General features: G+C 40.5%; 1 protein-coding gene and 1 long non-coding RNA gene across 4 annotated transcripts in view; one reads left to right on the plus strand and one right to left on the minus strand.

Annotated features, from left to right (window-relative positions):
* The window catches only part of CNTN4 (contactin 4), an 874,155-nt gene extending 863,059 nt beyond the window's left edge, over positions 1–11,096 (minus strand). Inside the window, exon 1 of one of the 3 annotated variants that reach the window (XM_023620062.2) lies at positions 10,829–11,096. The gene's annotated coding sequence lies outside the window, so the exon portion shown is untranslated. The remainder of the gene's footprint in view (positions 1–10,828) is intronic. The other 2 variants (XM_023620061.2, XM_070238574.1) reach the window with 2 other exon arrangements.
* Positions 11,097–11,147: 51 nt separating this feature from the next.
* Positions 11,148–12,453, plus strand: LOC138918201 (uncharacterized). The gene is made up of 2 exons (XR_011427229.1): positions 11,148–11,341; positions 11,797–12,453. It is a non-coding gene; the product is annotated as an uncharacterized lncRNA (long non-coding RNA).
* Positions 12,454–14,158: the final 1,705 nt, after the last annotated feature.

Raw genomic sequence — 14,158 nt, forward strand, 5'->3', positions numbered from 1 at the left:
CAGTTTGAATCCCAGGTGCAGACATGGCACCACTTGTCAAGCCATGCTGTGGCAGGCGTCCCACATATAAAGTAGAGGAAAATGGACATGGATGTTAGATCAGGGCCGGTCTTCCTCACCCAAAAAGAGGAGGATTGGCAGCAGATGTTAGCTCAGGGCTAATCTTCCTCAAAAAAAAAAAAAAAAAGAGGAGACTGAGAAAAATATCACAGAAAACCACCAAACTAAAATGGCACACAGAAACACACACATAAAAAGAAACAATGGAAATATAGAGCAACCAGAAACCAAAAGATAAAATGGCAGTATTAAGCCCTCATATATCAATAATCACTCTAAATGTAAACGGATTGAATTCACCAATCAAAAGACACAGAGTGGCTAGATAGCTTTAAAAAAAAAAAGACCCAACAATATGCTGCCTCCAGGAGACCCATCTCAGTTCTAAAGACAAACATCGGCTCAGAGAGAAGGGATGGAAAATGATACTCCAAGTAAATGGCAACCAAAAGAAAATAGGTATAGCCATACTTACATCAGACAAAATAGACTTCAAGCCAAAAAAGAACAGGAGACAAAAATGTACATTATATAACGATATAGGTGAAAATCCATCAAGAAAACATAGCATTTATTAATTTATATGCACTAAAATAAGAAAAAAATAAAAAGCAACTATTAGCAGTCTTAAAGGAAGATATTGACAGCAACACAATAATAGTAGTGGACTTCAATACCCCACTAACATCAATGGATAAATCATCCAGGCAGAAAATCAACATGGAAAGATTGGCCTTAAATGAAACATTAAACCAGATGGACTTAATAAATATATATAGAACGTTCTACCCAAAAGCAGCAGAATACACATTCTTATCAAGTACACATGGAACATACTAAAGGGTAGACCATATGTTGGGAAACAAAACAAGTCTCAATAAATTTAAGAAGACTGAAATCATATCAAGCATCTTTTCTAATCACAACAGTATGAAACTAAAAATCAACTACAAGAAGAATGCTGTAAAAGTCACAAATATGCGGAAATGAAACAACATGATACTGAACAACTATGGGATCAATGAAGAAATCAAAAGAGAAATCAAAAAACACCTGGAAACAAGTGAAAATGAAAACACACATACCAGAATCCATAGGATGCAGCAAAAGTGGTACTAAGGAGGAAGTTAATAGCCATACAGGCCTATGTCAAGAAACAAGAAAAATCTTAAATAATCTAACCTTACACATAAAGAACTAGAAAAAAACAACAAACAAAGCCCAAAGTCAGTAGAAGTAGGGAAATAATAAAATCAGAGCAGAAATAAATGAAATAGAGACTAAAAAAACAACAGAAAAGATCAATGAAACTAAGAGCTGCTTCTTTGAAAAGATAAACAAAATGCACAAATCTTAGCTAGACTCACTAAGAGAAAGAGAAGGCTAAAATAAGTAAAACCAGAGTGAAAGAGAAGAAATTACAACAGATACAATAGAAATACAAAAGATTATAAGAGAATACTATAAAAAGCTATAAGCCAACAAATTGGATAACCTAGAAGAAATGGATAAGTTCTTAGAATTATACAAGCTCCCAAAACTGAATCAAGAAGAAATAGAGAATTTGAATAGACCAATCACCAGTAAGGAGATAGAAATAATAATCAAAAACCTCCCAAAAAGCAAAACTCCAGGACCAGATGGCTTCTCTGGCAAATTCTTCCAAACATTCAAAGAAGATTTAATCCCTATCCTTCTCAAACTCTTCCAAAAACTGAAGAGGAGGGAAAGCTTCCTAACTTATTTTAAGAGGCCAATATCATCCCGATATCAAAACCAGACAAGGACAATACAAAAAAAGATTATAGGCAAATATCACTGATGAACATATACAAAAAATCCTCAACAAAATATTAGCAAACCAAAAACAACAATACATTAAAAAGATCATCCACCATGATCAAATGGGATTTATTCTAGGGATGCAGGGATGGTTCAACATCCACAAATTAATCAACATGATATACTACATTGACAAAATGAAGAATAAAAATCATATTATCATCTCAATAGATGCAGAGACAGCATTTGACAAGATTCAGCATCCATTTATGATAAAAACCTTCAATAAAATGGGTATAGAAGGAAAGTACCTCAACAAAATAAAGGCCATATATGACAAACCCACAGCTAACATCATATTCAATGGTGAAAAACTGAAAGCTAACCTTCTAAGAACAGGAACAAGACAAGAATGTCCACTCTCACCATTCTTAGTCAACACAGCATTGGAAGTCCTTGCTAGAGCAATTAGGCAAGAAAAGGAAATAAAAGGGATCCAAATTGGAAAGGAAGAAATAAAAGTGTCACTATTCATGGATTACATGATTTTATATATAGAAAACCCTCAGGAATCCACAAAAAAACTATTAGAAATAATAAACAATATAGTAAAGTTGCAGGGTACAAAATCAACATACAAAAATAAGTTGTGTTTCTATATCCTAACAACAAACCATCAGAAAGAGAAATTAAGAAAACAATACTATTTACAACTGCACCAAAAAGAATAAAATATCAAGGAATAAATTTAACCAAGGAGGTGAAAGACCTGTACATTGAAAACTATAAGACATTGTTGAAAGAAATCAAAGAATACACGAAGAAATGGAAAGATATTCCATGCTCATGGATTGGAAGAATTAACATAGTTAAAATGTCCATCTTACCTAAAACAATCTACAGATTCAATGGAATCCCTGTCAAAATCCCAATGAAGTTTTACACGGAAATAAAGAATCCTAAAACTTATATGTAACAACAAAAGACCTTGAACAGACAAAGCAATTCTGAGGGGAAAAAAAAACGCGAGGAATCACACCCTCCAATTTCAAAGCATTCTACAAACTATAGTAATCACAATAGCATAGTACTGGCGCAAAACAATACACAGATCAATGGAACAGAATTGAGAGCCCAGAAATAAACTCACACATTTATGGACAGCTAATTTTTGACAAAAGAGTCAAGAACATACAAGGGAAAAAGGAAAGTCTCTTCACTAAATGGTTCTGGGAAAACTGGACAGCCACATGCAAAAGAATGAAAGCAGACCACTGGCTTACACTACACAGAAAAATTAGCTCAAGATGAGTTAAAGACTTGAATGTAAGACCTAAAACCATAAACCTCTTGAAGAAAACAAAGGCAGTATGCTATTTGACATTAGTCTTAGTGATATTGTTTTGGATATGTCTCCTCAGGTAAGAAAGACAAAAGAAAAAATAAATAAATTGGACTACATCAAACTAAAAACTTTCTGCTTAAGAAAGGAAACCATCAACAAAATGAAAAGATAACCTACCGACTGGGAGAAGATATTTGCAAATCATATATCCCATAAGGGGTTAATATCCAAAATATATAAAGAACTCATACAACTCAACAACAAAAAGATCAACAACCCAATTAAAAAATGGACAGAGGATCTGAACAGACATTTTTCCAAAAAAGACATACAGATGGCCAATAGGCATGTGAAAAATGTTCAATATCACTAATTATTACGGAAATACAAATCAAAACCACAATGAGATATCCCCTCACACCCTATCATTAAAAAGACAAGAAATAACAAGTGTTAGAGAGGATGTGGAGAAAATGGAACCCTCAAATACTACTGGTGGGAATGTAAATTGGTGCAGCCACTATGGAAAACAGTATGGAGATTTTTCAAAATATTAAAAACAGAACTACCATATGATCTAACTATTCCACTTCTGGGTATTTATTCAAAGAATACGAAAACACTAATTTGAAAAGATATATGTGCCCCTCTATTCATTGCACCATTATTTACAATACCCAAATACCCAAACATAGAAACAACCTAAGTGCCCACCAACAAATGAATGGATAAAGAAAATGTGGTATATGCATACAATGGAATACTACTCAGTCATAAAAAAGGTGAAATCTTGCCATTTGCAACAACACGAATAGACCTTGAGAGGATTATGCTAAGTGAAATAAGTCAGGCAGAGAAAGACAAATACCATATGATATCATTCATATGTGGAAGATAGAAAAACAAAACAAAAAAAAAACCACACACACATACAGAGAACAGATTGGTGGTTCCTAGAGGAGAAGGGGGGAGATGGTGGGGAAAGGGGTAAAGAGGAACATTTGTATAGTGACGGACGTAAACCAGACTTTTGGTGGTAAATACAATGTAGTCTATACAGAAGTCAAAATATAATGATGTACACTTGAAATTTATATAATATTATAAACCAATGTTACCCCAATTAAAAAAATAATAAATGAGCTATCAAGCCATGAAAAGACTTGGAGGATGTTAAATGTATACTACTAAGTGAAAGAGGCCTATCTGAAAAGGCTACATACCATATGATTCCAACCGTATGACATTCTCAAAAAGGCAAAACTATGGACACAATGAAAAGATCAGTGTTTTCCAGGGGTGGAAGAAGGGAGGGAGACATCAATAGGCAGAGCACAGAGGATTTTTAGAGCAGTGAAAATAGTCTGTATGATATTATAGTGATAGATATATGTCATTATACATTTGTCCAAACTCATAGAACGGACAACCCAAGAGTGATCCCTAAGGTAAACTATGGACTTTGGGTGACTATGATGCGTCAATGAAGGTTCATCCTTGGTAAAAAATGTACCACTCTGGTGACTGATGTTGATAATGGGGGAGGCTATACGTGTCAGGGCTGGCTGTATACGGGAAATCTCTGTACCTCCCTCTCAATTTTGTTTTAAACCTAAAACTGTTGTAAAAAAATAAAGTCTTAAAACGAACAAAAATGAAAGGGATAGTAACAGAGGCCAATGGTAAAAGAAAGAAAGCATACCTATGTTTATCAGGCAAATAACCAATATATATATACTCTCCTTTTTGCATACCTAGAGAGAGGGAAATGGACGAACTAGTTGGTAATCTCAGATTTATTCATTGGAAATCTGTGACAGAGACTGGCTAGTTATTCATCAAATCTGTTTTCCTTTCCTCATGGAAACTCAGCGTGACTCCATTTCTCAGCTTCCCTTGCAGAGAGAAATGACCAAGTGAGCGAGTTCTGCCCAATGGAACATGGGTGGAAGCCATGACAACCTCCCAGACTGGACCTATAACAACCTCCTTGAAACCTGTCAGGACATTTCTCTCCTCACACTCCATATAACTTGCCTGAACAAGGAGAATTCTGGAGATTTAGGAGAGGACAAAGCCACAAGAGGATAAGAAACCTGATTCCTCGACTGACCCCATGGAAAGCCACTCAACTAGGAACTATGCTGTGAGCATGGAACTACTCCATGTGAGCAAGAAGTATAAAGTTATTTTAAATCACTGAAAATTTAGAGTTTATTTGTTACAGCAGCCAGAGTTAGCTTTTCACAAGGCCCTGTGGGACTCAGGCCACTGGGAGTCTGAAAACATGAAAGTAAGCAAGTTTAAACCTCTCTATCCTTCTAACCCCATTAAATCATAAGAAGGGGCTTTAAAACACACACACACACGGATACACATACATAAATCACACGGATTTGAGGAAAATTGGAAGGGAGGAGAATTTAGAAAAAGATAAAGCAGATTTCTTAGTACAGGTGGTTCAGAGAAAGTGACGAGGAAATGAACACAGGGTTTTGAGAAAGAGGTGACTGATAAGTATACAGTATATCTGCCTACCTACATGGTGAGAAGATATGTGTCATTAATTAACTGTGAAGATGCCACAAATACATACCGAAAAAGAATAAAAATGACTCTATAATGTTGTAACACAAATTGTCTTGGCAAAAAGCACACTCTCACTATTGACCACCTCACATTTCCACTGAGGCCACTGGGAACCAAAACTGCAATAGGCATTTTGTAAAAGACAAATACATAGGAAAGATGAGATGAGGTAGATTCTCTAATACAAGTAGAACAAGACAACAGAAGGAGAACAAAAAGAGAGATCATTTTCTTTTAGAGGGTGCTAGCATTATAGACAGAGGTCCCTTTAGTCATGCAGGAAATACTGAAAAAGTTTTGCAAAGCTAAGAGAACAAGAGGAGAGTTTTCTCTCTGGGGAGTTGGGGATGTTGATGAAGAGCAATGCCTTTGATCAAAAGGAAGGTTAGGAGAGAATATGTTAGCTGTGAACTTACCAGAAAGGATATTTGGTTAGGCTGAGAAGTGAACAGGAATTTGTCTTCAAATACTGCAGCACAAAAATGGTAGCCCAGTATTCCCACAAAGAAAGCTTAAGAGAAAGGTTATAACTGAGGGCACAGACCCTGACAATTTGTTTATCAGAAGTGAAACAGCATCGTAGAGGGGATTTTACTTTAAATGTCTGCTCCTAATCCTGGTAGGTATTCAAGATAAAACTAAATCATATCTAAGTCTACTCTAGTATATTTTAGATTAAATTAAATCTTTTTTCTTCTTTAGGATTTTTAATTCTCCTCCAACTTTTTTATATAGACAAAAAGAAAAGGTAGTCCAATGGCTACAATAAGAAAACTATTGAGGCAAGAACAAAAAAGTAGTACTGTATAGTGAAGCTGCTAAGAAAATCAATTCTAGAACCAGAGAACTTGGTTCAAATGCAACCTCTGCCACTTACTGGCTATGTTGAACAAACGACTTAATTTCTTTACACCTAGTTTTCTTCACGTATACAACAGAGATAATCATAATACCTATCTAAGAGGGGAAAGTGCTTAGAGAAGTATCTCAAAAATAGTAAGCACTATGTATGTATTAGCTGCTTCTATTTTTTTTTTCCTTATATCTGTCTCAGTTTTTCTGCTAGTAAAACCAGGGGTTGGGGGAAGGAAAGGGAAGTAATGTTTATTGAACATGGAGGAAATCTCACACATAGTAATAGAATGTCAGAGAAAGTTGGCTGTTCCCCGAAGAGTTCCTTCACCTTCCTGGAAACACAGCTAGAGGATATTTCCCAGCCTCTCTTAGGGTAAGATACACCGACATATAACTGAGTTCTGGCCAATGGAATAAAAGCAGAAGAGATATGTGTGACCTCCAAGTCTGGGCAAATAACATCCTGCAAGTCATTATCTTCCCAATGGCTTGATGCAGATGAGCATACTGACCTTGCTGAGCATGCCTCTGAGCACAGCAGGGGCACAGAACGGATGAAGGTTGGGTCTTTGAATCACACCTTGGAGGAGTGCTACCAGGATCATACATTTGGGGACTTTACATGAATGAGAAATAAATTTATTTCACATTTGAGGAAGTACACTTTTTGGATTCATTTGTTAAAACTGTTAACCTACCCAATCTAATTACAGCTAAGCTCTATATGTGTACTCTTATGTTTAATCCCTAACATGATGCCTTGGAATAGACTCTATCCCAATCAGATAGCTAAGGAAACTAAGGCTCACAGAAGCTGTGGAACTATCTTGTCCAATATCTTGAATGAAATAAGTGGTAGGGCCACATTTGGGTCCAGGTTGATCTGTTCCAGAGTAATATGATCTTTACCCTCCACACAAGACTGCAACACGGAAAGTGTCATTCCTTTCCTCACTCATTTACTCCTTGGTTTCCTCAATTTCTGACCACTGGAACTTTAGTCTTTAAATTTAAACTTCATTTCCTTTTACCCATATATCCAATTTGGGAGATCAAGATGACCCCTGGATCACATTCATCTCTTATGCCTCATTCCAAACACATATGAGTCCATGACAGGGAAACAAGCGCTCTTAACACATCTGTTACAGGAGACACAGATTTCCAGCCATTTTGCAACTGGCTACAGCATCAGAAATGACGAATGGCAGAGCCAGAGACAAGGACAGAAAGGTAAAAAATCCCAAACCATCAGTGATCTCCAAAGTGGGGTCTACACCTTGGGGGATGTGCAAAACAATCCACTGAAATACAAAAAAAAAAAAAAAAAAACAATATTAGAACTTCTGTTTCAAAATTTTTGCTTATTTATCCTTTAGGTTCTTTCTGTGTATATTTTAAAATGTAAGCAGTATATCAACATAAAGTATATGTGTATAATTTATAAAATAAATTTTAGCAATGTATGGTCAAATTTCCTTCCAAGAGTATATAATCGAAAAAATATGAAGACCAATACATCTAGGTAGTAAATCTGGTCTCCTTCACTAGACTTAAAACACTGTGTTACAGAAAATGAAAACAAAAAACTCTCCACATCTGTGTTTACGGACATGACCCTGCTTACCATATGAAATAGAGTAATTCAATTAAAATCACATAAAAGCATGTTTTCACAAAAGATTAAAATCTTTAGATAAAAAGAGATCGAAACTTATGTATATTACGTTTATGTCTTCAAATATAACAAAGAAGAATCCAACAAGTTAAAACAATTATCAGACAAACTTAGCAGAAAAGTCAGAACTGTAAGGGGCATTTTCTTCCGAGAAGCTTAATTATCCAGGTTACCTTTTTTAAAGACCTAAATTGATGTAACAAATGTCCTGTGCTCCTTTCAGAAGAAAAATTCTAGCTAAAAGATTTAGTGCTTGGAGGGGAAAAAATTAGAAGAGCTACTTCCGAATATAAAGGAGGGAGAGAACTAGGTAAAACAAGTGAATGATAAAAAGTCCAACACTATTTGAAAGATATGTTCTCTATTCACTCTTAATGACCCAGCAATATGAAATGACTATGGAAAGAGGTGCTGAACTGACTCAAGGAGACAAAGTCCCCCAAGTTAAAGGCACTTTAAAGTGTTTTTGCAAAGCCTACAAATAAAATCTTCCTCTGGTGAAATTTCCACATGGCTTTGACCTGCACCCTTAAACAACAGGTCACTTCTCTTATCGTCTTAGCCTCTAATTTAAAAAGGTCAGGTTTTCCGTGCTTGCCAGCAACCTGGCAGGGTCCAGTGTGAAAAACAATGAGGTTTATCATCATGACCCCTCCTCATCAATCCGGGGCAGCTGAAGTCAGTTTAAACAAACAAACAAACAAAATCAATAGCATTTTATAAGGTGGCAAAAAGAATATTGCCATGGCATGTGTTTTTGATCCTTAGCAGTCTGATACTCCCAAGACATACTGTGGAGATTCACAAGTCTTGAATGAAACCAAGATGAAGATAGCAAGAATAAAGTTATGGGTGAAATGTGAATTTTCTCATGAATGCCAGGAAAATCACCTCAAAGTGTCTGCCTCCATGACACAATGTTCTTTTTTCACCCACTTGGGTAGAAACAGAGATAACAAACTTGCTAATCAGCCGGACTGCAAATGCTCCTACACGGACCTGCCTGCATGGAAATCTACAGTCTTTACGCTCCTACCCTACTCCCTAAAGGACATAAACCATAAACCTCTAAATACAAAAATTAAAGCACCTTCCAAGTTATTATTCTAAGTGTCCAAAAAACATCCGTTATATGGAGTTATTCCTTGAAATAACCAGTTCCCATCACAATAAACTGCAGGAGCTTCCCATGCAATTAAAAGACACTGTTATTCTGACAATATGTCCCCGCCCCTATGTTGATTTCAGTAGGAAAACTAGAAAAAGTTCCACAAGCATTCCTCCCAGGAGCTCCTCCTTACAAACACACCTCCAACACACACCAAGATCCCCCACCCCCTCCACGCTGACCACCCACCCAAGGTGATCAGTCACAGTGATTCGCCCCACACCAGCTCTGTAAGCCTTTTCGCTCCAAATCTGGAGACCCCGGCCAGAACCAACCTCCTTTAGCTCCCCGTTGCGTGAAGCCACCTCCTTGCAGGGGCTCCGCCGTGCTGCAAAATGTTTTTATGCATCAGACTCCCAGACTGGTTCAGAGACTCAGGAACCCACGTCCTCCTACCCTCACCTCCACACCTTTCATCAATAATAAAACGTACACACGAAGCACAAAGAGAGGAAATGCAAGCAGGTTTTGAGCCCTCCGTTCCAGAAGGAGAGCGAGCGGGTAGAAGTCAGCGGGGCGCTTGGCGCACATCTCGCGGATGTCTGGGTCCGGGAGGGAGACCAGGCGGTTCCTTTGCCTCTCAAATGAAAGAGCAAATCCACCTGAAGTTCATGGAAGTGAATGCCACCCCTACAAGCTCCCTCGCCAGAGCCTGGGTATACCAGGTCCGTGCCGCTAGAGCGGGGACCTGGTCGATGTGGCTCGCCGCTGTACCCCCAGCGCTTAGCATTGAGCCTGGCACACAGTGGGAGCCCCCAAAATCAGTATCTGTTCCAACACGGCTCCTTCCACCACATCTACGGGCTCCTGTTCCCTTAGTCCCAAGTCCCTACAAACCCCAGCCCAAGTTCGCCTTCCTCCACTACGGGCTTCAGCTGGGCAATCGCAGCGGCGGGTACCGACAGTGGAAGGAAACTCTCGCCCCAACCGTGCGCTGGCGGGAGAGCGCACGGAGAGGTGGCAATAGCCTGAAACAGTTGCAGCAGCCGATTTAAGGGTTCCCGAAGCATTTCGGACTCTGGGCTCCTTGTTTGGCGGCTGCCTCGTCGCGCAACAAACTTATTTTCTGACTCAAAAGAAGAAGGGTCGCCGCGGGGTGACGGTGGCGTCGTCGGGGCCCTGCCTCCTCCCAGGTTCAGGGCGCTCAGAGCCAGCTGCTGCCCTGACCCGCAGGGCTGCCCGGCTGAGGGCAGCGCGGCCCAGAGCCCCTGTCCAGCCCTGCAGGAGTGGAGTCCCGGGAGCCCCGCTCCACCGGGCCACCCCCGAGGACCATGCGTTTCCCCCAAATCCAAGAGCCGGGGCGCCCGAGGCAGCCCGCGGAGCAGACCCCGGCAGCCCGCGCCCCACTTACCTCAGCACCTAAGCGCGGCGCCCGCTACAGCCTCGGGTGAGGCGCCGGCACAGTCCGAGGGTCCCAGTTTAGTGGCAAAAGCTTCCTACTTGCGACCAATCCTGGTGTTGAACCTGGTGCTCTGTCTGCTGCCGCGCTCTCCTCCCTCCTCGCGCTCGCGGCAGCTCAAAAAACCTGGCGCGGCGGACTTCAGTCTGCCGGCTCGTCAGCCTCGAGGAGGGGGACCCGCGCTCAGAAGAGGAGAGGCGCGGGGAGGGCGGGTGCCAGTGAGCGGCCGGGCTGAGCATGCTCAGTGCGCGGCCGGAGGAGGCGCGCGCCCGGGCGCAGCACCTGCCCGGCCCTGCCCGGGGAAGGAGGCCCCTAGTTCCCGTGCGCAAAACTGAACAACGGTGCCTGGTCTGAACGCCAAGCGCCCAAAGACGATCAACCCGGTTCCCGTGCAAGGATATAGGGGATGTGCTGCTTAGTGATGGAGAATAGACCGCGGTGATGCTGCCTTCCTTTGCGACCCAGGTATCAGAGCACAAGGAGGCGCGACCTGCCCGGTCCCCAAACCTCTGGCCTCTGGGAGACGTGGAATTCCAGCGATTTTTAAGGCGCCCTGGCTAGGGAAACAAACTCGTGTGCTTTGGGGCCTTGAATTGCGGAGTCCAGGGGGTTATGGGGTGAGGGGACGACACAACTTGAGAAGCCGGAAGAGGGGGCTTTTGGAAGGTTTTACCTGCCTGTCCTTAGGCGGAGGACATCAGCCAGACAAGCAGCGTTACCGACCTGGAGTCTCACCCAAACAACATGCTTTCAAGCTGGGATGTGTTTGTGGGAGAGGAAACGGTTGTGATGAAATAGATATAAGGATCAATTTGCGGCATGTGTGGGCATATTGAAAGCTTTGTTATTCACAAGCATGTGCTTTGGACAATGACGTTAGCATGGTCATTCTATACTATGAATCTACTGTTTTGTTGCAGAAATGGCTCTTTTCACTCCAACTCCAAACCTCAGGGTAATCGTAGAGATTGGCAGCAATGCCCCAGCTCCTCACCAATCCTGTGCAAAGCGAGTCTGACAGGCAGAGGAAAGCCAGCCGGGTCGAGCTCATCTGGAATGCATTTCCAGCAACCCCAAGAGGAGCCCGGGTTCGTCTCGCAGGGAAAAAGCCCCAGGGGCTTTGCAGAAACCCGTCTTCCTGCGCATCGCTCAGCAGTTCAGAGCTACATAAACAGCTTCTGACCATTTACACAATCATGTAAACCTACCCTGACATCTCCATTATGTGGAAAAGATGTTAACTGGAAAACTATTTTTAAACTACTATAGTAAGCAAACAAACACCCAACTCCTACAAATGTATGCAGCTGCCTTATTAGTTCACACAGTGATTTTTGTTTTTCCTATTCGGAAAGTGGGCCAATTTAGACGTGGTGGTGGGTATTGTTGTGGTCAAAATTTTCACCACTTGAAATGCCATGGCTTTGCTTGTTGCTGAGACTAATGCTAGGGAAGGGAGTTTTTGTTGTTGTTTACCCCAGATTTTTTGATTGCTTAAACTTGGAGAGAGAATTTAAGGTTTTCCCTCTCCTTGTGTGGTGTGGTTCTCTAATAAAGACACTTTTGCAAAACTGGAATGTTGGTAATGCAAGTATTTTCCATGGTCAATAACTAGTTAAGATAAGTTGTTTCTACTCACTTTAGAGACTTTTGTGTTCCTGCTATAACCATGACTTACAATGCAGTGTTTTTTTAGATTGTGCTTTTCTGCACCTAGTCAATTAAAGATAAAAATATATATGATTTTCAGTAAAAATATAACCGAAAATGGCCAGAAATTCTCCTGAAAATATTGCTACTTATACATGCATACTCTTAAGATGTTCAGGGAAAAAGTGGTTATTTTAGATTCGAAACAAAATTTCAAACAAAAAAGAATAAAGTAGGCTGTCACATTCTACCAAGAAGACAATAAGCTGAAGCAATTTTCAAAGTGTTAGGAAGATTTCAGGCAAAGTCTCTTAACATTGTTTCAAGATTTCAAATTTTAATATTTTGTTTTCATTCTTTCTTTTAACCACTCTTCTGCGTCTATTATATGCTAGGCATTGTATTCTAGTAGATGCTGGGAAACTGAAAATGACCAAAACTTAGAATCTGCTCCACAGTTCAATATGTAGTTGGGAAAACAGACATTATGTATCAGGAGAGACAGATTTGGGTCGTGTTGAGCGGATGTCAGTTAAACATTATGATGAGAGGCATTCTTCCTTTTCACCAACAGAGCCACACGGATCAAATGCTAAGCTTAATCAGCACCTCCTCAACATTTCCCCAAGCAGAACAGTCAGCTAGTTTAAAATGCAACCAACAATCCAGTCCCTTTTTTCCATCCCACAGGGAAGATATGAAGCTCAACTGCCGCCTCTGCCAAGAAAGCAAGCCTCTCACTGAAGCTCCCAGGATTGGAGAGTGTTCCTTGGAGATCCAGCCTCTGCCAGAAGACGAGAATGGTTTATTTTGACGACAACATCCTCACACGTGCATCCCCGCATATCCGGGACCCTGGCTGGGAGTCAGTTTCTTGCCCAGGGAAGCTGTCTTTGGGATTCTCTGGGGAGAAATGTTCCAAAGGAATCAATTAACACTGCCAGCAGCAAGTTCAATACCCCTGCATTGAGTTCCCTGCTCTGTATCAGTGCATGAATGAATTACTGGTGCTCATGTAATTTGCAAATAATTATCATTATAAAGCAGTGGAAATTTTCTCCTTCCCATTTAGCTTAGGTAGCATCTAAGTAGGGATTTGCATTTAGCCCCCTCTACATTCCCCAAAATAATTATTTACGCACATATGTGAAGTTGTACTTCCAGGTCTTTTATTATAGGAGTATCTATGTGGACACAAGGTCACCTCTTACGCTCATTAAACCAATATGAACAAGGTCTGATAACTCTTAAGGGAAATCAACGCTGAAAATGCTTTTGACTTTTTGGAAACATGAGCAGAATGCATCATCAGGTTAGACTCAGAGTGCAACAGTTCTGAAAACTCCAGAAAGGGCATCTCTCTGTCCCCTCTGTTCTTCCTTCACCACACATCCTGGGGATTTGGTGGGAGTGACTTTAATACAAGAGAAGAAAAGAGGAAAAGCATCACAGGAAAAGAAATGTCTCGTCTGACCACATCTGATTTGATTCAATTTTCTCCATATACTTTGCATCCAGTGGGATTTAAACAAATGCACAAACACCACCCTCTTTGTTCTAAATAACTTGAATAAGGCCATCCGATGGCAGTGGTGCCTCAATCAGATAAAATATACCTTAGTTTTATAAGTA

The sequence above is a fragment of the Equus caballus genome, chromosome 16 (assembly GCF_041296265.1).
Source record: "Equus caballus isolate H_3958 breed thoroughbred chromosome 16, TB-T2T, whole genome shotgun sequence".
Taxonomy (NCBI): Eukaryota; Metazoa; Chordata; class Mammalia; order Perissodactyla; family Equidae; genus Equus; species Equus caballus.